Below are 22,943 nucleotides of genomic sequence, written 5' to 3'. Positions count from 1 at the left end.
ACACTTGTAATAATCTTTCAGAGTTAGAAAAACACTTCTTTTTAACTTCCTTTAAAGTGACTGAAAATAAATTGGCAGTAGCTACAGTTTTAATGAAGATGTGGAATTCATTTCGAAATGTAAACAACCCAGGAGGCAAAAACTCATAGTGCACACTAAACTGCTTGCTCAGACCGACTTTTTTCATACATTTAGCAGATAAACACATTAATCATGATCAGTCTGCACTATATCCAAAAAAATTTAATAAATTAATCACAAAAAGCAATAAAACAAGGAAGTTTCAGAGAATATACCTAATAAAAGAAGTAGAAATATTTGTTTCCCATAGTGAAAAAATGTGGGTATATAGTTTATATATATACATAAATATACAAATATATATTTATATATACTACAGTGTAGAGTATATGATATACTAAATATATATGTTGTATAAAATATATATATATACACATATACTACAAACACATGTGCATACATGTACATACTATCTATGACATACTATTTAATAAATTTGATTTTCCAGAAAATAGAATGATGGAATAAAAGGGAAAAAAAGGTTTAAATAGGAACTCTCTTCTGTCATTATTCAAAGAGAGATTCTCAGCATTGTTTCATGTTATTCTAAAATATTCCATGTTAAAAGGAATGTTGGGATATAAAAAGAAGGAAATATTTTCTCTAACATCAAATTTTTCAATTGTCTCCACCGACAACAACTTGCTGCCAGTATTTTGTTGAGTATCTAGAGAATATAAATTAAAAAATAAAAAATATATATATGGTGAATGTGAGGCAAAGACACAGGAAGAAGAGGCCTGGATTCTTGTCCCATCTTTGCTAATCTCTGAACACAGTTTCCTCATCTGTAAAATGTGAGGTTTGAACTGGGTGACTTCCAATTGTTCTGAAAGCTTTAGGAATCTCTGAGCCTAACTTGGTGGTCTAGAGGAGATTAACATCCATTTAAAACTTAAAGGAAGAAACTAAAAGCAGCAAAATGGTGCCATTCCTCATTACTCCCTTTCTAATTAACATTATAAAAGTTCCAGATTTGAGATCCTGCCAAATTTAAAGGCTTGCTATATTCTTCTACATCCAATTATTTCTCCCTAAGAAAATATAAGATCAGTTATCTTTTAATGATTATTTGTTGACTACAATGTCCAATGAGGTTCTCATGAGTCATTCAATTCAACAAATGGTTAATTAATTGCTATTCTGTGTTCGGCAGTGAGTAAGGCAATAGAAAATACCACCACCAACAAGAACAACCCTCTCCCCTCAAAATGACAAATGATGAATAGTCCTTGGTTTAGAGAGCTTAGAATGTTCCCAGTAGTTATTCAGAAAATACTTATTCAATGACTGAATAAATGTAATAAGGTGAGACAATAAAGTGAGATCGAGCAAAAAGGAAAAAGAACTCATGGACATGGACAATAGGTTAGGGATTGCAGGGGGACAAATGGTGGTGGAAAAATACAATAAAAATACATTTTAAAAATATGTATTGTAGGGAGTGGTCTTAAGCTATAGGAAGTAAGGATGGAAAGGTGGATGAAGCAAATTGCTAAAAAAATTTTTTAAATGCCAGTCTAAGTAGTTTAAACTTAATATTATATGTAGATAAAACTTCATGTTGTAAATACAGGGCAGCATTTTGTTTGTAAGGAAAGGAGGAGATGACCAGGTTTGCTTCTGTGACTTCTAATTCTTTGCTGTACCCGGAAGGCCTGGATTAAATAGAGCTGCTCTAACTCTTTCACTCATCCTCTAGTACCCAAATAAAGTCAATCTTTGCCTTCTAAGGTAATTACTTTCTGTAAATAATTTATGATGTTTAAAGTACAGCATTAAACACATTGAGTAGGTGTTTTCAAGTTATATATCTCCATTCGATATTCTGCAGGTTCTGATAGGTCTTCTATCTCCCCTAAACCCTCTTCCCCTCATTTTTTTAAACATGCCATGATATCACATCAGCCCACTGGTTTTCATGCCCTAAAACAAACCATAAAAGCACAGAATGATCCAATTTTATGAACAAGAATAAAACTAATGATAATAATGAGTGCTGGGAAACATTACAGTGTGAGCTGTGGGTCCAGACAGCCTAGGTTCAGAGACTGGTTTTGCCAATAACTAGCAATGTTACTTAAACATTCTGTAGCTATGTTTTTGGGGTAATGTTATCCTCTCTTCAACCTCTCTTCAACAGTGTTTTGAGAATCAAAATAGTTAATATAGAATATGGTATGACATATAGCAAATGGTCTATAAATTGCTGTTAATGTTGTTATTAGTGTATAGCAGGAGAAGTTGGTATATATCGGACAGTGGAGGAAGCTGTGTTCATCTCTTATGAGGTCTTCTTTCTGCCCCTGTAAGTGGTGTTGCTTCTTTCAGAAGACCCTTAATCCTTCTCCACCTCTTCTATGAGGAACACACAGCTTCTCTTTGCTGATACTGATACTTCAATAAGATTCAATACCTGAACCTAAAAACACACTTAAATCTCCTCATGTTAAATCACCATTTCTTGTTCCAATCCAACACCAGTGTTTTCATTTTTTCATTTTTAATTTTTCACATTTTAAAATTATTTTTCAAGTATAGTTGTCTCCATTCTCCCCCCACCCCAGTCATCCTCACTTCCCTCCCTTGATCCTGCTCCCCTTTGGCTTTGTCCATGTGTCCTTTATACATGTTCCTGACAACCCTTCCCCCTTTTCCCCCATTATTCCCTCCCACCTCCCCTCTGGTTACTGTCAGTTTGTTCTTAATTTCAATGTCTCTGGCTATATTTTGCTTGCTTATTTATTTTGTTGATTAGGTTCCACTTATAGGTGAGATCATATGGTATTTGTCTTTCTCCACCTGGCTTATTTCACTTAGCATGTTTTTATTCTACTTTAGTCTGAAAATGGTAACTTTTCTTTCTACTCCTACATCTGCTTCCTGCCCATGCATTCATTCAAGGAGTTCTCCTGTGCATCTTTTATAGTTAGCAGTTGGAGGACTGTCAAATCATCCCCTTATCTCAACATACTCTCCAGTGTGAGGAAACAAATCTTGTTTTTATTAATGCTCTTTCATAGATCTAATTTTTATAAGAATTTATTAATATTTATGGGTTTTCTCTAGCTTTTATTAAGATTTGCACTTCTTTTTTAAAGTGTGAAGTCAATACTGAAATTCAGCTACATTAGAGGGATTGGAGGGTGGGTTTGGACATCAGGTCCCAGGCTGGGCTGAGAGTTTCTGGAAATAACCTGGCCTTACTCACTAGAAACAACCAGCTAGAAAATCATTGCCTCTCCTACTATAGAGGCTTTATCCATCATCAACTTTGACAGTGGTTTATTTTGATTATGTATAAAATAAACCTTAAAAATGCTTTAAAATGGAAATCACTGCTAAATGCAAGCTATTCTTGATATTAGAATAAATTTAACAATAATCCAGAATTTTAAAATCAAAGTAAATATATGAAAAAACTGTGACAAATTTATTTTATTAAATTGCCACCATCAATTGGAATTGCAATATTATGAACAGTATTAATAGTATATAAAATAATGAGATATCAAGACATTGTTTGTTTATTTTCATCATTTTATAGAAGTAATATTTGCCCCTTTATAGAAAACTAAGTAGTTCAGGACACTGTGTATTAATGCAAGAAAGTTGAATCAATATAAACATACAGTCTTTACATGTTGTAGTTCTTCATCTGTACTGAGCTTTCAGTATGCTTTAATTTAATTCACTGAAAGTAACTTTTGTTTATTTGAGGTTTTCAAAAATAAATAACATTTCAGGATTGGGGAGACCCAGAGGCATTTTGGCCTTATATTATTAGTCTGAATACCAAAATTATTTTCTTCGGGCTAATTAAATCATCATTTAAAACAGAGCTCTAAAACTAACATACGGCTATCGGATGATAATAGGTGTTTCATAAACTAAAAACTGAAAGACCTCATTACTTTAAATAGGGTGAAACTCTGAGAGAAAATGTGAATAAATAAAATACATGTCTGGTGCTCTTTTTAGACTGTATCATTGTCCATCTACAAAAACATTGCAGGTAAAGAAACTACATTCTTCCTGAATAGTAAGTATGCAATTTATTGTCATTACTGAGTTTTTATTGTTTCTGAAGAATTCCACAGAGGGCCATTAAAAATGCATTATAGCGTTTTTAGTTAGTGTTCTGCTCTGCACTAGACATAATGTGCGTTTCTATTTCATGCCTGGACCAAATTCTTCATGCTCACAAATAATTACTTGAGAGAGATTTTGGTGCCTGGTTGGTCTTTACTTAAAAGCACAATATAATTTATTTGAGCAAAACAAAATGATGTTCTTTAAGAAAAGTTCTCTTGCATAAAAGCTCAATTTATACTTGAATGAAGAATACATATTTACTGGCAATGACTGAAAGAAACATTTTCAACAGGAAAGGCTTCATAGTTGGAAGATTAATCATTGAGTTTGGTAAGAACATTGCCACTTACTTTTGGAGAAGTGAGCCCTCTCTGTCCTGCTTAGGAGATTTCATTGGCTTCCCAAGATGTCCCACTCTGCCACTAGGAGTTCATGGTTTTGGGCTCAAGTTACATTTTTACGTCATTTATGTATAATCACTTTTTTACATAAAGCCTTCCCCCCAGATTCATCTTTTAAAGTATGTGTATCCACCACAAAATTTTTACTTTAGCCTTTACTGTCATGTAAACACTGTTCCAAATACCTTTTTTGCTGCTCATTTTCTTCCCAGCTTCAAGTTCATCAAAATCCTTTCTCCTCTCTAAAACCAATCTGAATGTGGGAGTCATTTTCTTTTAAACAAGGTTCTATATCTGCTACCTTGAACTGATGCATCTGTGGGTAGAACAGAAAGGGACTGTACACTCTACTTTCCCAGAGACTCCCTGGCAGAAAGCAACATAACATAAATTCAAACCTTTCCTTTGCACTAAAACCTGTGTTTTTTTGTCCTCAGGCATCTTCCCTTGTATGTGTATCCATTCCCTTTTGCCAGAAAGGATCCCTTGTGACAGAAAGGATTCTATCATGATAATTTTGATTCTTTTAGATAGCTGTCAGGTAGCTGACCACATAATGAGCCTCAATTCCACATTTAACTCCTTGTATCAGATGCACTGATGTCCTTTATAATGGTTTTCTATTTTTTACCTATTTAAAATGATGGGCATGTTCATAATTGGAAACAGAATATATTTCCTTGTAAGCAAAAAATAAAGGGAAATATTCATATAAATAATGACTCAAAATATCTAGGTATGTTTTCAACTTGGTCATGAACAAAAAAGTTTTTGTTTTCCAAGATTAATTCTTATTTAATGTATTTTATACTATGCATGATTGATAATACTGTATACATCTTTATAGTCTCTTAAGGTGTCTGACCCATTTATTTCAGGTCACCCAAATCTTCATTGGGAAAAAAAATCTTCAAAACATACATGGGCTTTTAGCTTAGAAATGCTTAAGATAATCAATATTTAATAATATCTTGAATTTGCTATCACTTAAAAAGCAATTCACTTTTTAAAAATTTACATGAAATAATGTCTGGATATAAATTCCATACCCAGCCTACTCCTGTATAGAGAGGGAGCAGATTAGAAAGAAAGTCCTTGCTGAAATCATAGACATCTAGATAACTTGCAGAATTACTGACAAGCAACTCAGGAACTACTGTGTAAATATTGTCCCTTCATTGTTTATCATTTTATTTTAAGCCAAACTCCTAAATAACTAGGAAGAAAAGCTTTAGATGATTGGATAATATTTCTTCACAAGGTCATCACAAATCTTAAAATGAATTACAAGACAGCAGGAGCTTTCCAATATTACTCAGGCTAAATGAAAAAATATGCTGTTTTTTGTTAACCACTACATTTTAATTGTATAAGATTAAGGGAAGAGCTGTAGGAAATTAAAACAGAAAATAATAGAAGATCTGATTCTGGGCCTCAGGGGATTTGCACTGTAAAAAAGGAGAAGACAAGTGTTGGCTTAAACAAACAGACACGCACACAATATCTCAGGAAACCATAAGATAACTGCTGGAAGAGGCACATATGGATTCAATAGAAACTGCCATGGTGTAGGATGGTCAAAGAAATTATTATCAAGGAAGTGCAATTTTAGAGGAGCCTTCAAAGAGAGCAGGGGTGTATTAGGTGGAAAGCAGGTAATGCAATAATTTTGGGAGGAAGAAAATTAAAAATCAAGTTGCAGAAGTGGCTTAAAGCAAGACAGGTCTGAAGGAAGTATCAGAATGACTAAAATGAAAGCTTTGTTCAAATAACAAAATCTTTTGTTTTTATCTTTTCCTTACTTTGCCTCTATCAGTTGACCACTGTGTTTGACTAGTATAGTCTACCCTGTTTTAATATGTCTGCACTTTTGCCAGTCGTAAGATGTAAGCTTTGAAATCTTGGACATCAGTGACCCATTCCTTTGAGGGTCTGACCACTCTACGGGATCCATTGATCTTAGCTACTAGGTGGTTGATTCATTTGCTCACTATGAAGCATCCTAAGAAGCTAAGTCCTAATAGCATCAAAACCTTTAGCTTCTTGAGAAGCTAAACCAGGAGTGTTATGGTTCACTTCTACACATTGTCCAGCTGTGCCTGAACAGCTTGATTTCTCATCTATTTCATGGTGGAACAGAAATATTCCTGGAATTTTTTCGTTTGTTTTTTACTTGGAACTATGAAGATTTTAACCTGTCCTTTTATTGGTCATTTCCTGAAAGCATTGGAGTATTTGTCCATTCTAAATAGCTTTTCTCAAAATCAGCACCTCCTGAAACTGGTCTGAGGCCTCTCTTTCCATTATCAATGAGGATCACTTTTAGAGGACTGGAAGAGAGACCGGATTGAAACAGAAATCTGTCAGGTCCTGTGTTTTGTGTTTTTCATTCACACGCCCACATGGCTACACCTCCAACAGAGGTGACGTGAATTTTTGCTTTTGATGTTGCATGCCATGAATTCCCATAGCAGGTCAGGAACAAAGAGGGCATTTTGAAGTTTGTTTTTCTAATGTTGCCTTTGCAGATATTGACTGATTGTGTCCCAGGAAACTGTTGCTGGTTTTAGAATCATAAACACCAGTAGGACCAAGATGCTTGGGGAGTGATACAGGGACTTTGATTCCTTGTGGGCGGTCAAAATACAGAGTATGTGATATTTTTACAAACTACGGTTCACAAAGCACTTAGTTCTATACCGTTTTGTTTTTATTATGTTCGTGTCAATGGAAACAGTTGTGCTTCCTGAAGTCTTACTGAGATAGCCTTTTTGGTAATTTTAGGCCACTTTCCCAAGGATACTACATGTTGCCTGACCCTTATTCCTGAGGAAATAAGTAGAATCTGGAGTGACCCGTGGTGGATAATGTACTTTCTCTAAGAACGGCAGAAGGAAAAACATCAGACTAGGATGCTTTCCAGAAATAATAATGGAGAATCTCATCCTGTTTTGTAAACTCTTTGTACTTTGCTCTCTGCATGTTTTGTGAAAAATATTATTTTTAAACAGCCATTATACTCTGAAAGATATTATTTTATTAAAATTGTTTTAGAGTTGAGGAAGCTTAACAAGATGTTATTAACAAGTTTACAAAATTGGCATTAGTAAACTTATAGGAAGTTTGTGAATTTGCGGGCTCATTCTGAATAAACAGGTCATCACTTCTTTGTCCAGCATTTTCAGTTAGGTTGCCCGCAGTGACATGAAGGTGGGAATGAGTAACAACACCCAACCAGGGCTTCACTGGAAGAAAAGTAAATAGTTGGAAATCAGGTAAAGATAGTAGAGATAAATTTAGGAGAACACATTCCCTTAATTTAAAATAAAAACTGTTTTCTTTATAAACTCTGCTCCAGAGATATCTTCAGGATGCTATATTTACTATTGAATTGATGTATAATTTGCTAACATGGCAATGTATTATATTAATCTAATATTTCATCTCTTTATGAAGATTAGAATATTTTACTAAAACATATTTATGCATTAATCCATTAATTTAATATAGTTATATTAGTAACATAATCTGGTTTTGTGGACATATTTTAAAGAAAAAAGAGGACACATGTCAATTTGATTTGACTTGTTATAATTCTAAACAAAGTATATAGGATTAAGTTAAATAAACATAAATTTTTTAATTTGTTGATTTAGAAAGAGGGGAAAAAAAGAAAGAAAGAGAAATACTGGTTTGTTGTTCTACTTATTTATGCTTTCATTGATTGATTCTTGTATGTGCCCTGACCTGAGCAGGCATAGAACCTGCAATCTTGGCATATCCAGATGATGACCTAACCAGCTGAGCTACTTGTGCATGGCCTTAAATGAAATACATTAATGATTATTAAAAATATTTTTATTATTATCAAATAAATATATGTACAGATATTTAAAATGCAAATAAGTTTAAAAGTTAAAAACCTAAAGAAATAAACCCTTTAGCACCAGGACAGAAGATCAACCACTTTCAACTCTTTAATTTTTATTTTACTTTTGTATTTTTAATTAATGAGCATATGGCTGTCTCAGGATTCCTGAAGTTAGATCTTATTTTTATATTTTTTAATTACTTTATTTATTATTATTTAATTTTAATTTTATTTTTAGATCTTATTTTATTTCAGGAATCCTGAACATAGATTTTATTGCTACAGATGAAGGTTTAAACTTTGTTAAAATTCCAAATGTATTTATTTTAATTCTTCCATTAAAGCTATATCTACATTTTGGTTTAAATACATGTCTGTGTTTTTAATTATTAAGACTATACAAACAGTGTAGCTGAGCATTGTGATATGATATAGCTATAGAATTATAATTGTAGGACTTTTTCTCTTTAATTAAGGGCTTCATTTATTTTCTTTTTTTGCCCAAATCCTTTCCTTCACACCTGCCAGCCCTATCTCCCTTCCTCATTCCTTCAGTCCTGTTCTTCCTTCTTGTCTTCTTTTCTATTTTTACCAAGTTTTCCCCATAGGTCCAAATGTTTATAAAATTCTTCTCTATTCGACTTCCTACACGGACAAGTTGGTCAAATGATCTAGCACTTGTTTTTCCATTTTTTTTTCCTTGAAGAAATCCCTTCCTGGGACTCTCTCTTCTCCTTGTTTGTCTTGTTTGGTTGCTCTCTACAGGTTCCTATAAAAAGATGTAATTCAGGAACTTTTTTTGCCATCATCCTAGAAATTTGTCCAGCTTATGATGTTTGTAACCTCTTCTTCTAGAAATGATGTCCTCTTACTTAGTCTTTCTCTCTCTCTCTCTCTCTCTCTCTTATTCTAGAACTCATGTTCTGGTAATGTTTTATAAAACATTTTATAGATAATGAATATTTTACAAACTTACATGTTGAGGAATGTTTTTATTCTACTTGCTACTTGATTGAATCTTTGACTGGCAATAGAATAAAAAATTTGAAGTAATTTTCACTGAAATTTTTAGAAGCATTTTCCTATTACTTTGCAATTCCAATGTTCTTATTGAGAAGACCAATATCATTTTGATCCTGATCTTGTTTACATCATCTCCTTTTCTCACTAATGAGCTTGTGAGATCCTCTCTTTCTTTATTAGTGTTATATGTATAAAAATATGCCTTAATATGGGGTCTTTCTTTATCATGTCTCATGGGAACTTGATAGATCTTTTCAATCTAAAGACTCATATTGTCAATTATGAGAGAAATTTTCTTGTAGTATATCCTTAACAATTTCTTTACTAAAATTTTCTCCAATCTGTATTTCTTGAAAAATTACCATATGAGGAGTGCTAGATTTTTTTTAACTTCAAAGACCCCCTGCTTTTAAAAAGTCTTTTTTCTCCTTTATTTATGATTTAGGCTTTTCCAGTTTACCCTTCATTATCTGTTATTACTTTTACTAATTTTTAGTTTTGGTGCTCATATGTTAAATTTATAATTATCTTTCTTATTCTCTGCTTATTTCTCTTTCTCTTTATCATATTTTTACTATATTTTGTTTTGTTTCACCAAGGCAATATTTCTTGTCATTTGGGGGGACATTGTTATTATTTATTTGAAATTTTATTCTGTTCACTCATATTCTCTATTACTGTTAGTTTTTTTTAACTTATTTGATTTTTTATTTTTCCCTGGTGGATTCTCAGTGATGGATCTTGACTTTCTCATCATACCTTTGAAGGAGGGGCTAAAAACCTCATTAGGACTTGTGTGTGCAGGAGGGACGCTTGTCTGCAGTGGATTTCATTTCTGATCCATTGGCTTGGAAGTTGGCTTTTTGGTGGACAGATCACATTAGTTGCCTGTATCTGAGTTTATTTTTGTCAGAGGCAGTTATTTATTCAAGAGAAGAAATCTTCTTTTTTTTTTTGTTTGGGGATATAAACATGCTGGAGAGTATCTATGGAAGGTAGGGGTATCATAGTCTTCATGTTATATAGACTTTCACATAACCTTTAATTTTTCATACCATTTCCCTTTGCTGCCTTTTATCTTATAGACTGGGGTCATTCTGGTTCAAACTTTCCAGACACCATCCTTTCTTTACGGGAGAGAAGAGTGAGTCCCCTGACTTCGTTATAGTGGATATGTGACCACGTATGGAAGTCTAACTGCTCCTCTTCCAGGCTTTCAGACGTTCTTCACTTTCAGCTCCTGGCCTCAGCCCTACCTTTGATAATACCTGCATGTTCCCATGTCTGAGCTTTGGCTTTGTGGGTATGCTTGTACATTTTTAATTAGTATCTCCTATTTACATTTAGTTTGTCTTTCTTCTACTCTGCTAAGTCAAATGCCACTAATATACCAACTTTCTGCCTTTATATATTATGGTTTAGAGGTATTAAAGTCTTCTAGTTTTAGAAAATATTTGAGTATGGTCAGCATGTTAATGCTTCCCCAAAACATGTTCATGTCCTCATTCCTAGAATCCACGAACATTACTTTATTTGGAAAAAAGGTCTTTGCAAGTGTAATTAAAGATTTTGAGAAGAGGAGATTATCCTAGATCATAGCGGTGGACCCTAAATGCCATCACAAGTGTCCTTATTAGAGAGGCAAGGGGAAATATGACACACACAGAGGAGACAGGGATGGGAAGATGGAGGCAGCAGCTGGAGTGATGTGGCTACAAGCCTGAAAATGTGAAGAAATACGAAGGCCACCGGAGCTGGAAGAGTCAAGGGACAATTGGTTTTTCAGAGCCATCAGGCAGAGCACGGCCTTGCCAGAAAGCTTGATTGCTGCCCAGGGAAGTTATTGTTAAACTTCTGGCTTCCGGAACTGTAAGAAAATAAATTTCTGTTATTTTAAGCTGCCAAGTTTGTAGGATTTGTTACAGCAGCCACAGGAAGTAAAGACAGTATGTATTCGAGTTTCTTTTTCTCATTCATGCTTAATTTTTGAAATGAGAAGTATATTTATTTCACCTTCTAGAAACTTTTATATTTAGTTTTATTTCTCATAATTTTCTCAGCCATAAAAATATGCTTACCTTGAGAAGTACTGGGGTTTTCTCAGATGTGAAATTTTAACGGTGTATTCTTTTATTCCTCTTTTCTCCTTACTTTATAGTGTCTCCTGTCAAATATATCTTAGGTCTATTTCTCCCTTTCTATCCTTTCTCTTTTCCTTCCTTCCCTTTCTCTTTTTTTTTCTTTTCTTTCCCTTTCCTTTTCCAATAATCTATTAATTATCTACTTAGTGTTAGGCATTGTGGTTAGCTTTGGAAACATAGAAACCAATAAAGCAGTTTTATTTCCCTTCATGAGCTCACTAACTATTGATCTAGAAAAGGAGCAAAAATAACATTTGTTTAAAGCAAGACATAAACCCAAAAACAGAAATAAAAACCAACCACTAAAATGTGATACTATAAGTATTAAATTATAAGTATGAGCAAAATGCTGTGGTGTCACAAACATATAGTGCATAGCTGTGCTTGACAAAGACTGAGAGGATTGATAAAGCAGTACTTGAGCGGGGTCTTAGGGGATGAATTGCAGTTTTATGATGAAATAAATAAATAGGGAAATGACATTTTATGGGAAGGAGGAACACACATGTTAAGGGACATGGATTACTTTGGTATTGAAGGATTTTTAACATGCCTGGAGCATAAGTTAAGGGGAGGGAAGTATGGAGTCGTGACACTATAAAGGTCGGAGTCGTATTATGATGGACATTTCTTCTTGCTGAATTATGGAGTTTAGATTTTTATTAGTTTGGAAATGATAGAAAAGGGACTTTAATTAGGAAATGGCATGGCCCATTAGTAAGGAAATTCTGCAGCATTTTGCTTACTACATGGATGAAGAGAAGCTGAGAAATCAGTGAGGGGTCTCTTGTAAGAGACCGGGTGAGCCCCATGACAATGACCTGAATCAGAGCAGAAGTGATGGGGAAAAGCAATAAAGAAATGGAATGAAGAGATCATTATGAAATAAATATGGCAGAGTGGTGGAATTTCTACCCTGAAGTAGAAGCAGAAAGTGCAATACTAGCAGTCACAGGTTGGATGCTGGGCAGAGGGATCCAATTAGGTCTGGGCAGGGGCAGAGGAGATAATACCTAAAATGGGCCTTAAAGGAGAAAAAATATAATTTATTCAAAAAAAAAAAAGAAGAGCAGGAAAACAGATTGTGAAAGCAAAGCTCTCCAAATACCAGAGACTATCTGATAAAAAAGCAAAGGTGTGAGACATGGAGTGGCTGCTAGATCAAGTCTAAGTGGCGGGCAATTGTTGACGTAGAAAGTGTAGTGGGATGTGAGGTATGAGGGAATTCGTCAATGGAAATCTCTGGTTAACTTCCTTCGTCCTTCCTTTCCTCATGTGTTTATTTTTACATTTCTATCAATGCTTATGCCTGCTCAGACTTTTAACCTTTTAAAATATACTCAGAGCTTCTATCTGTCAGAAAAATCACCCCCATTTCACATTCCTTGGAGAAATTTGTATAGACGAACATTTAATAAAGATTATTTATACCCAGCTGTTTTATCCATTTGTAATATAACATTTATTCACTCAATACACATTTAGCCAGAACAGCCAAGACACTAGCTATGATTTCTATGACAATCCAAGCACAGTAATGTTTTCTCTGGTTTGATAAATGTCAACAAATAAAGGTAACACCTCATCATGCATCTTCATAATACTTTGCACATTGAAGGATCCTGTGACATTTGACTATTTCTTCTTGAGCTTCATTTTATGAAAGGAACAGGAGCAAGAAAAGAATAAACTTTGTAATGGGTAATACATCCCAAAATGCTCTAGCTCAGATATTTACATAACTTTTTGAGCACATGCCATAGTTACAATCAATTTCCTTTCCTTAAAAGCTTCAAAGTTAATTAATTTAGCTAAGAATCGGGGTCAAAATGACAAACATGGCAACAATTCCCCAATCTAATTAAATAGCAGTTAGGATCTGACAAACAGCTCTTTATTGAAAATTTGAGAACTGGAACCACAAAAATGTATCCACCTTTGTGTTTAATAGCCCATCATACCCTCTTCTAAATGGAGGTTTAGCTCTGGTCACTGGGATATAGACTCAAAGAGGTCAGGACAGTAGAAGTTTGCCTGCAGAATACCAATCCTTTTGAACGACCTAATTCCATAGTCTAAATTTTAGTAACAGCTCAGGCAACCAGAGTTTTAGGTGATACATAACAAGGGTTTTAGAGCCAGTGGTTTCAGACTATTAACTTGATTTTGGTGCTCTTGACCCTGGGAGGCTTGCCTTTCTTGGCAATGCCTTTTGACCCTGAATTTTCCCTGGATGGTTCTAAATATCCTAATCTGAAACCTCACAATGGTTGCAAGGGTGAACATAATCTTCACGCATCCTATATTTTATTTTTGTAAAAGTTTCTAGACATAGTATTTTGCCCTCATTCCAATTAGTGTGTTGGTACTATAGGATGTTTTAGCACCACATTCTCCAAGGTGATTTTAGAATCCAATACGGCTAAAGAGAAAAATAACTTTTGGTAGACTGGCCTTTCCACACTCCTCAAGCCCTAGAATGTTCTTCAGTACCTACTTTCAAAAGCCCTGATTTATCTTAGAGACAGTTCTTTGTAAGGGCCAAACAGTTTCAGTTCTTCTTGTCTGGACTTTCTACCGTATTGAAACTTACTATACTAGAACACACTTGCCTAATGCCTCTGATTTATTTTCCTTGATTGAACTTGTTACCACAATATCTTCCTAGTCTGTGTCTGTAACCTAGGCAGACTTAGCTGCCAACAGCTAGAGCAATGAATGCCTTGACGGGAAGGAATCTATTGAACACGAGGGCACTTGGAGACTGATGACTCAGTGTCTCAAGTCTGATTGAAAGACAGTCCCCATAGAAGAACTGCACTTTATCCCAAGCCTCACAGAAGATTCTCCCCTGAGAAGCTCAAACCTGGCCCCTATATCGTTTCCCAGAGAATCAGACTTCAGCATTTACCTTCCACTACAGAAGACACGCTACCCTTTCCAACTTGTCCCAGTTTGTGGTTTTTCTTCATTCCCCTGTAATTTGTGAATTTCTTTATTATTCTTTGATCTGAATCTAACTCATACTTTCTAACCACTCCAGCTTTCTCAACCCCATCTGCCACCATTCCATTCTAATGAGGCTTGTTTCTGCATTCTCTTTTAAAGCTTCTACTTAAATCAAATATAGCATCACATGTCAGAACGATTCATTCATATACATTTCATATTACCTCATCAGAAGCCATGTGTCTACCATTCTAATCATGTATTTATTTGTTCAGATTATGCCAGTTCATTTCTCATTCTCTCTCAATCTCTCCATCTTTCTCTCTCCCTCTCTCTGACTCTCTCTCCCTTTTTTCTATTTCTAATTTCCATATGTCACTATATCTCCCTGTTTTATTGTTTGTTTTGCTTTAACAAGATCTTTAAATGAAAGCATCCAGATTGTATTCTTTATATATTTAGTGAAATAACTAAAGTTGTCAAACTGGATGCTTTTGGCCAACTCACTCTTGCTATTCAGCATGAGATTTTGTTTTTATATTCCAATTCTTTGCTCAGCTTTCACTTTTCATTAATGTCTCATTTGTGTAGAGTTTTCTATATTTTTCCTCCTACCTTCCTTTCTTCCTTCCTCCCCTCCTTTCTTCTCCCCTTCCCTTTTCTTCTCTTCCTTCCTTCCTCCCTCCCTCCCTTCCTTTTCTTTCTTTTTTTTTAAACAAACAATCAACACCCTACTTGCTCACCATTTTGTTCCACATATCCTACATTACAGTAAGATAATTTTCTTGCTTTTCTGCTGCTGCCCAATCCTCTGGGACCCATCCAGACAGGGAGGGTCTCAGACATGAGTTATTTTTGATGGTCTGGGAAGATCTAATTAAGGGTCAAAGCAGTAGATGCTGTGGGAGGGAAGTTGTCATTGAGTGAAAGAGATGACTCTTGCCATATGCTCTCAAAGGAGAAAACAAAGGCTATGCGTACATGAACATGATTTTATACATATTTAAAAAATTTCCCTGTAAATATAGTATCAGGGCAGAATAAGTGAAATAGAAGGTAATGGGAACATTTTAATTACAACATAATCTTTCCAAGTACTGACTACCTAGATTTGAGGTAGTAAAAAATCTAAAATAATTTGAAAGATTCAAGGTCTGTGATAAAGAGTATGCTCGAATTTATAATACACATAAATTAGTAATGTTTGCCTCTCCTTTTATTTAATGAATGTTTTTCTTTTGTGAAAGTAATAGAGTTCAGTTGTAAATATTTACAAAGAAAATTCAAAAGTGGAAACAATCCGTAATTCTGCCCCACAGAGATGACAGTTGCCATTTGCATTCAGATACCTGACCCTTTTACTATGTTCAAAAACACCGGTTTTCCAAAGCTGGAATCATGTGTTATTCACAGTTTGTTTTATTTCTGTTTTTGCTTACCAAAAGTTCACGTCTTATCAGTCTTTAAAATAATGATTTTGAATAGCTATATAACACTATATCATAAGAGTTGATATACTCTTATTTTCAGTTTTGAATGACAGTTAAAAAACACTTTGTACAAACATGTTGATCTATCTCACTGATGTCTTTTTTATAAAAAAAGTTTTTGAGTTTCTTACAAAAGATTCTTTGATCTAGTCTGTCTTGGATACAATATTCCTGAGAATTATGCCCCATGTCAGAGCCTTTTCTCTAGTAGGTGCCTCTCTGAAAGTGTTTTCTTATTTACACCGTCATGTGGGACCCCTATGTTGCACTAACACTGTTGCTCAAATGTGATCACACTGGAGACATGTCCCTGAGCACCTTTATAAAATGTCATAGACATCACCTCCAAATCATGCTTTCTCCCTTTATCATGCACTGTATTTCCTTAGTATTCAATAGAACCTAAATTTATATTTATTTGTTTACATCTTTATTGCCTCCCTCCACCTCCTAAAATTTAAGGAAAATAACAGCAGAAATTCTGTCTGTTTTGTTAAACAGTTTATCCCCAATACCTCACACAGCACCTGGAACAAAATAAGTGATCATTGAATAGATAAAAACAAAAAAAAGAAATTTGATACAAATAAACTAGTTGCTTTCCAGAAACTTCTTCCAGCTTGTACATTAATAAGCCCAGTATAACCCACTTTGAATATTAATTTTAAAATTGTCAAATAATAGGAAAAAATTTTACTATAACCTCAATATTGCTTTAGTTTTCTTTTTTAAGTTTTTCATTTGAATTATCTGTTCCTTTTTTTTTACATTTTTCATTTAGATGTTTGTTTCTTTAAAGTAATGTAAAAGGGCTTCAATGTATCATGTGCTGAAACTTTCACATTGGTATGGACACTTTTTTCATAGCATGCTTTCAATTTTTTAAATGTTTCATGACATACTAGGTTTTAAAAAATGTATAGAACAAATATTTTGAGATTTCTTCCAAAGAGCTCACCTACACTTTTGCTAAAGACTTCCCACTTGTCCTCTTTCAAGTTTGTCATTCATATCACTAGTATAATTTTTCAGATTGTCATTTCTTATTTTTATTTCATTTTGTATTTTATATACTTTTTTAAAAGTGTCTATTTCCATTTCTGTTTTCTTGGGATATCTTTAGGTCATTTTCTCCTTTATGTATTATAAAGGTCATGACTTCATTAATTCTAGTTAAAATGCCTGTTTTTCACCTATTTTAAGAAATGATGTACTCAGTTATTGCTTGCCATTTGGTAGTGTTTTTACCCACTTTATCATTTTAACATAGCTCCAATTTTACATTTGTTTTCTATTTGCTTAACATTGAATTAGCTCAGAGTTATCCAATGTCATGTTTACAACCAGATGACGTCTGTTTTGTTTTGTTTTTTCACTATCCACTTGCTGGTTAACACCATTTATAGTGGTTAAATCTCCTTGCTGTTGCTCTAGCTCTGGGACAGTTTGGTGTGTAGACCTTCCCGCTAGAGATCAGGTATCATACATGGAGTCTAAGTTTGCTCTTTAAAGTAAGGTGGTCTCCTACGTCCAAAACCATGATGGTTCACAAGTATGAAAAGTTGCATTCATAATGAGTCTCTCTCCACCATCCTCATACCTCTGCCACCATTTGCAATGCTTTAAGTAAATTTGGTGGGATGTAATGAGTCACAGTCTACTCCCTTCTCTCCCTTCCTAGGTTCAGGAAGTTTGGTGCTACTAATACCCCAACAGGAAGAGATGGTGCTTTGAAGATATTACTCTGTGTGTTTCAAGTAGTAGCACCTTCTATTGACACCTGATAAAATCATGGCAATCCAGGTTTTTGGTGGGAAAAGTCCATGAACCTGAAGGCAAGAAAGTCATTCAAGAAATATTGAAATACTTTCTTGACTTTCAAATGGATGAGACTAGTCTGTCTACATGTATAGGCCACCTGTTGTTTTTTGCTTAATCCAACATTAGCCTTAGAAGAATGGTACAGAGATTGCTTCTATTAAGGTTTGTTTTTAGTATTATTACTGTAGTTTTTCTTTGTAGGTATTTTAACTTAAAGTTAGCTAAGACCAGCTTAGGATGGCAGACTGCTAATCAGATGTCTTGTAAAAGTTGAAGTTGGATAGTAATATTTTTTAAGCCTGTCATTATAATTTATCTCTCCTTCCATCTAAAAATGACACATGGACAAAGCCAAAGAGGGTAGGATTGAGGGTGGGAGGTGGGGATGGCTGGGGTAAGGGGAAGTGATGGGGGGAAAATGGAGACAACAATACTTGAACAACTATAAAAATAAATAAATAAATAAATAATTTTTAAAAATGACTGCCCTGAAGCAATACAGATGAGTAGAGTAGGATGCACGGTTGTGGGACAGAATTAGTGTGGGAAATGCCAACACCACTTAATAAGTGGCTAACATTTGTTATTATCTAATGCCTAGAAATTGTGTCTTTACAACTTCATGTAGAAATATTATATCCTATAACTTTGAATGGCTTTTTAATTAATTGCAACATTTTAAATTATTTGCATATTTGTTATGTTTTCTAACTTAAAGTTTCTAAATCAACATTATAGGGTTTTGGTAATAAAATGATCAGAGCTATTGATATTTTTTTCAAATTATATGAATTTAACAAAAATGACTACAGTGTTTCACTCAACCTCCATCACATCTAGCATAGTAGACTTTTCTTTCACAAAATGAAGATGGAAACTGAGTGGGGTAAAACTGACAAACTCATTTCAGTAGCAACAAGTTAGCAATCTTTTCAATGTAAGATACCAGTCTTTTGCAAAGGGGATTATTTTCATAACCTGTGTGTAATTCAGAAATGTCTGTGTTGGTTTTAGTCAACCGGCCATAAAAAATACATTATAGACTATGAAATCACCAAAGCTCTTTCAAATCCTGGTGAATGTTTTATGTGGGTTATTAGTGACCTTTCTGCATTTATCAGAATGTCTTTTGTTTTGCGCATGCAGAAGTTCTGTTGCAGTAGAGACTAGCCCCTTGAGGTGTTCACTTGAGTCTTCTAATATAAAGCTGGTGGCCCTGTTGACTCTTAGTAGTTAGTTGTTAGTTTTGAAATGAGAAAAAAAGAAAGCTTGGTTTTTATAGCAGAAAATAGAGCATAGAATTACATGCTGGCATTGAATCACAGAATTTCAAAACACTAGGTATCTCTCAAGGAGTAATTAGAATTCTTGATATTCTACATATTTATTGTGTGTGTTTTGTGTTCTTGATATATAAAATAGGCATGACCGAATCACTAAAAGCTGACAAGTCATTGTTATCATTTGACTTATCTTTTAAACTTATTTAGAGGCTATATCAACCACCTTTTCCAAATATGTCAATGATTCTATTGCATATTGGAAAGAGTGGAAAACCCTAATTTCTGCCCCATATGAAATATTGCTGCTCCTGTACAGGGCTGCACCAGATAATTCTGTGGCATCATCAATAAATACAGTGAAAAATGTGGGTGTGGCAAATCTATCTTTGAATAATGCTATTTGAGGTGACTAATATCACTATAAAGCGTGTGCTCCTGAATTGGGTTGTAGTATTCAAAAGAATAATTTGATTTGAAACAAAATTCCCCAGTAAGTCGGTGTCACTAACTTACTGGTAATGATGGTGGCTATTGTTTTTAAAGTGTTTTTGAGGGATACGCACACTTAATGTATGAAGTTGAAATAAGCCTGTAGTTTCAAACAATTGCATTTCTCCTTAGTGTCACATGTATTTTTTATTATTTTGAACTCTCATTTTTGGATATATTTTAAGAGAACAAGCATTTATCAAAAGTAGAGAACAAAAAGAAATTCTAGTTAAAGTAGCAATAAAAGAAATCATGACATTAGGTAGTATGTAATTTTGAAAGTGTTTAAAACAACTATTCCTGTACCTTAAAGTGGTATGGTTTTGATTTCCTTAAGCATAGAGAACTTCATTTATAACAGATTAAATTTACAGTTAGGTGTAAGAAGTCACTATTTTTTAAAACACTAAAACAAAATCTAAGAACCCGCATGATTAAAAGATATCTCTATCTACATGATTTATTAGTTACTCTGTCATTTCTGTTTTCTCAGCTAGAAATATAACATAAAAGAAACGCTTCACCACTTCTTTCTAAAACCTGTTTGATCCAAGGTGGAAAAAATACATTGTTTCGGACTTCCTGATAGAAAAAAAAAATCTTTAACTGAATTAAATAGCTGCTCCTGCAAAAAGAAACTTGGAATTTGTCTTTGCTCTATTTCACATCTGTGTCATATCTTCTATTAAAAATATTTCTTGATTTTTAGTGCCTGCTTGGTTTTGGTTATCTAAGCTGCAATAAGTAGCCTTGGGACCCCTGAAGGCACACCCCACACACTTACGCTGTATGACCTCAGGTCACAAGTAATGGCTGCAAGCTAATTGATTGAGAAAGGCTTGTCTGGCGGGGCCTCTCTGCGTCCTCCCTTTACATTCCTAACTTCTGTGAAAGAGGCACTGGCCGCTCAGCCTAGCAAGGAAGGAAAAAAGAGAGGAAGTTTCTCGTTCTGATTACATTCTGAATTCCCTTGTAGTGAGCTTTCTTCTCTCCACCCACTTCTCACCAAGAAGTCCTTAACTTGAAGGTGAACAACTTAAAGCCTGATCTCAGAGAGTTAAGCGAAAAATGATTTGAGTATTTATTGAACTGAAAGAACAAATTACCTACTTCAGGCTGTGGGGAGCGTGTGGAAATTATATTAAAACTTCAGCAAAGTGCACAGCCGCATAACACAGAAGCCGGGACTCAGATTGACAGGCAAATAAGCCAGCTCGTGGAAGGGGCCTCTGGGTGGCAGCTCTGGGCTATTGGGTGTTGGACAACTATAGGCAAAACTGCAATGGAACAGGGGCAGAAAATAGCACACTTTTACGCTACGCAACCGTGGCTTTCGCATGGTGAGTGCAGATTTAAGATATTATTTAAAATATACTCTCTATGTTGTAAAACAAGTAGAGAAATCTCTTGGGCTCTGAGGGAAATTACAGCAAGAGCCTTTCTTATAAGTTCTAACAAGGCGCTTTGCTTTTGTTTCTGCTTGATTTCACATTAAACTTGGCAATGCTAACAGAGAAATACAATATTTATTAAAATTGTCTTTTTGCTTAGGTCATGCTTCTCTTTAAGCTGAATAAATATTGTTTTAGGCAAATCGTGTGTGGAATAGATAATAAGGGAACAATGAACGGTGTGACAATATATGTAAACATTTCATTTAGTCCAACTCTGTGCCACTTCTCACGGCTTCGTGTTTGCTGCCTTATCTCAGGAATATGTATATATAGCACAGTCTGCATGAAAAGGGCTTTGTGTGGGAATTCCTGTGAGCTAAAGGGTCAGGGCCTGTGCGTTATCTGACTGCCAGGGAGACTCAGTAGGGCGTCCTCTTATTTTTAACTTAAAATAGAAAAAAAGGGCATCTATACCTATTAAAAAGTAAGTGTGTTTTGATTTCAACAGTTGCCCCCTTAAAGTCTCTGTGGGTTATTGCCGGCGAAGGATCGTTTATACTTCTTTTGAGAAGGAGCGGGCAAACTTCTTTTGTTTCTTTTGGTCCTGTTTGCACACATTTCACTGTTGAAACTTTGCACACAACTTATTTCTTAATTTTAATTACCTTGAAAAATTACTGAGTAATTTCAAGGCAGATATTTCAGTGCAAATACCTAGAAGTTAGTAAGATCACTTTTCTGGGAAAAATACTACCCGAGAGTGTAAACTGTGCTTAATTTCTCATTTAACCATAAACGTGCTGCATGTTAAAAGAAAATCAAAACCTTCAGGAAGTGTTTCTAGAAATGGTAGAGAAGGGCTGCTTCTTCAAAACCTGAGAATTTAGTATTACAGTTTCAGTAGGTGACAAAATATTATTGCTGTCCTTGACTTTGTTTAAAAAGCAGTTTTCTTACCAAGGTGACTGCATTAGATGTTGCCCAATGAATGAGGTGAAAAATGTGTCTTGCACACTGCTGATTTGATATAATGCAGAGATCAGCATTGTTACGGGGTTTCGCATTTATTTAAACTTTTTAAAGAGCAGCTCTCTGGTATAAATTTTGAATAATCACTTTAAAAATAAAACTGACAAAAGCAAGCTCCTCATATTTTGAGATTTATAGCTTCTGTTTCCTAAAGTAAATTAATAAATGGAAAAATATGTTGAAGTCGTTGTGAAGTTATAAAACTTCACAATAAAGGAGAAAAGCTTTTTAAGAAAGAATGGATGTGTTTTTGCTTATGAGGTGATTTTGATGCATTACTTAGCTTTTCTTTTTCAAAGATTTATAGAAAACTATCAACTATTGCAAAACTAGGTTTATGGAAAACTATCAACTATTGCAAAACTAGGTAACAGTCTTGACTTTAATAGTCTTGAACCCTGTATAAGAAGTTTAATTATTTTCAAGCCGTTCCTATGATTGGATCCAAGCTTCTTTCAATAATTGCAAAACATGACTGACAAATCCTTTTCTAGATGAGTTCATGTTCGTCACCTGTTACGTTCATTCTTTTCGAGCCCACAGTCACATTTCCTAGCCGTTTGTCAGTGCTACAGGAAAGTGAAACGTCTTTTTTTTTGAGAGAGAAAATGTTAGTTTTCATTTGCATAAACCTTTTGAGGTTTTTAAAATTATGTTCTCATCAAAATCACCAAGGTGGTTTTAATAAAGTCTTTGGTACAATCTTGATATGACTACTCAAGAAAGGAGATGCTGTTTGGGTTTTTCTTTTAATATGTTTCATTAAGTCAAGTTAAGGTGTGGCTGAGGGTTTATGACAGGCTTTGCCAAGAGATCAGCTTTTTGAAAATTCCTGTCTTTGGTATCAAGATTGTAAAAAAAAAAAAAAAAAGAAGA

General features: G+C 34.5%; 1 long non-coding RNA gene across 1 annotated transcript in view; it reads left to right on the top strand.

The window, feature by feature from the left end:
* Nucleotides 1-20,680: 20,680 nt before the first annotated feature.
* The window catches only part of LOC139440683 (uncharacterized), a 332,850-nt gene continuing 330,587 nt past the window's right edge, over nt 20,681-22,943 (top strand). The window contains exon 1 of the long non-coding RNA XR_011650848.1: nt 20,681-20,984. This is a non-coding gene — a long non-coding RNA (uncharacterized lncRNA). The remainder of the gene's footprint in view (nt 20,985-22,943) is intronic.

This window comes from Desmodus rotundus, chromosome 2 (assembly GCF_022682495.2).
Source record: "Desmodus rotundus isolate HL8 chromosome 2, HLdesRot8A.1, whole genome shotgun sequence".
Lineage (NCBI taxonomy): Eukaryota > Metazoa > Chordata > Mammalia > Chiroptera > Phyllostomidae > Desmodus > Desmodus rotundus.
This window is presented reverse-complemented; position numbering and strand designations above follow the sequence as displayed.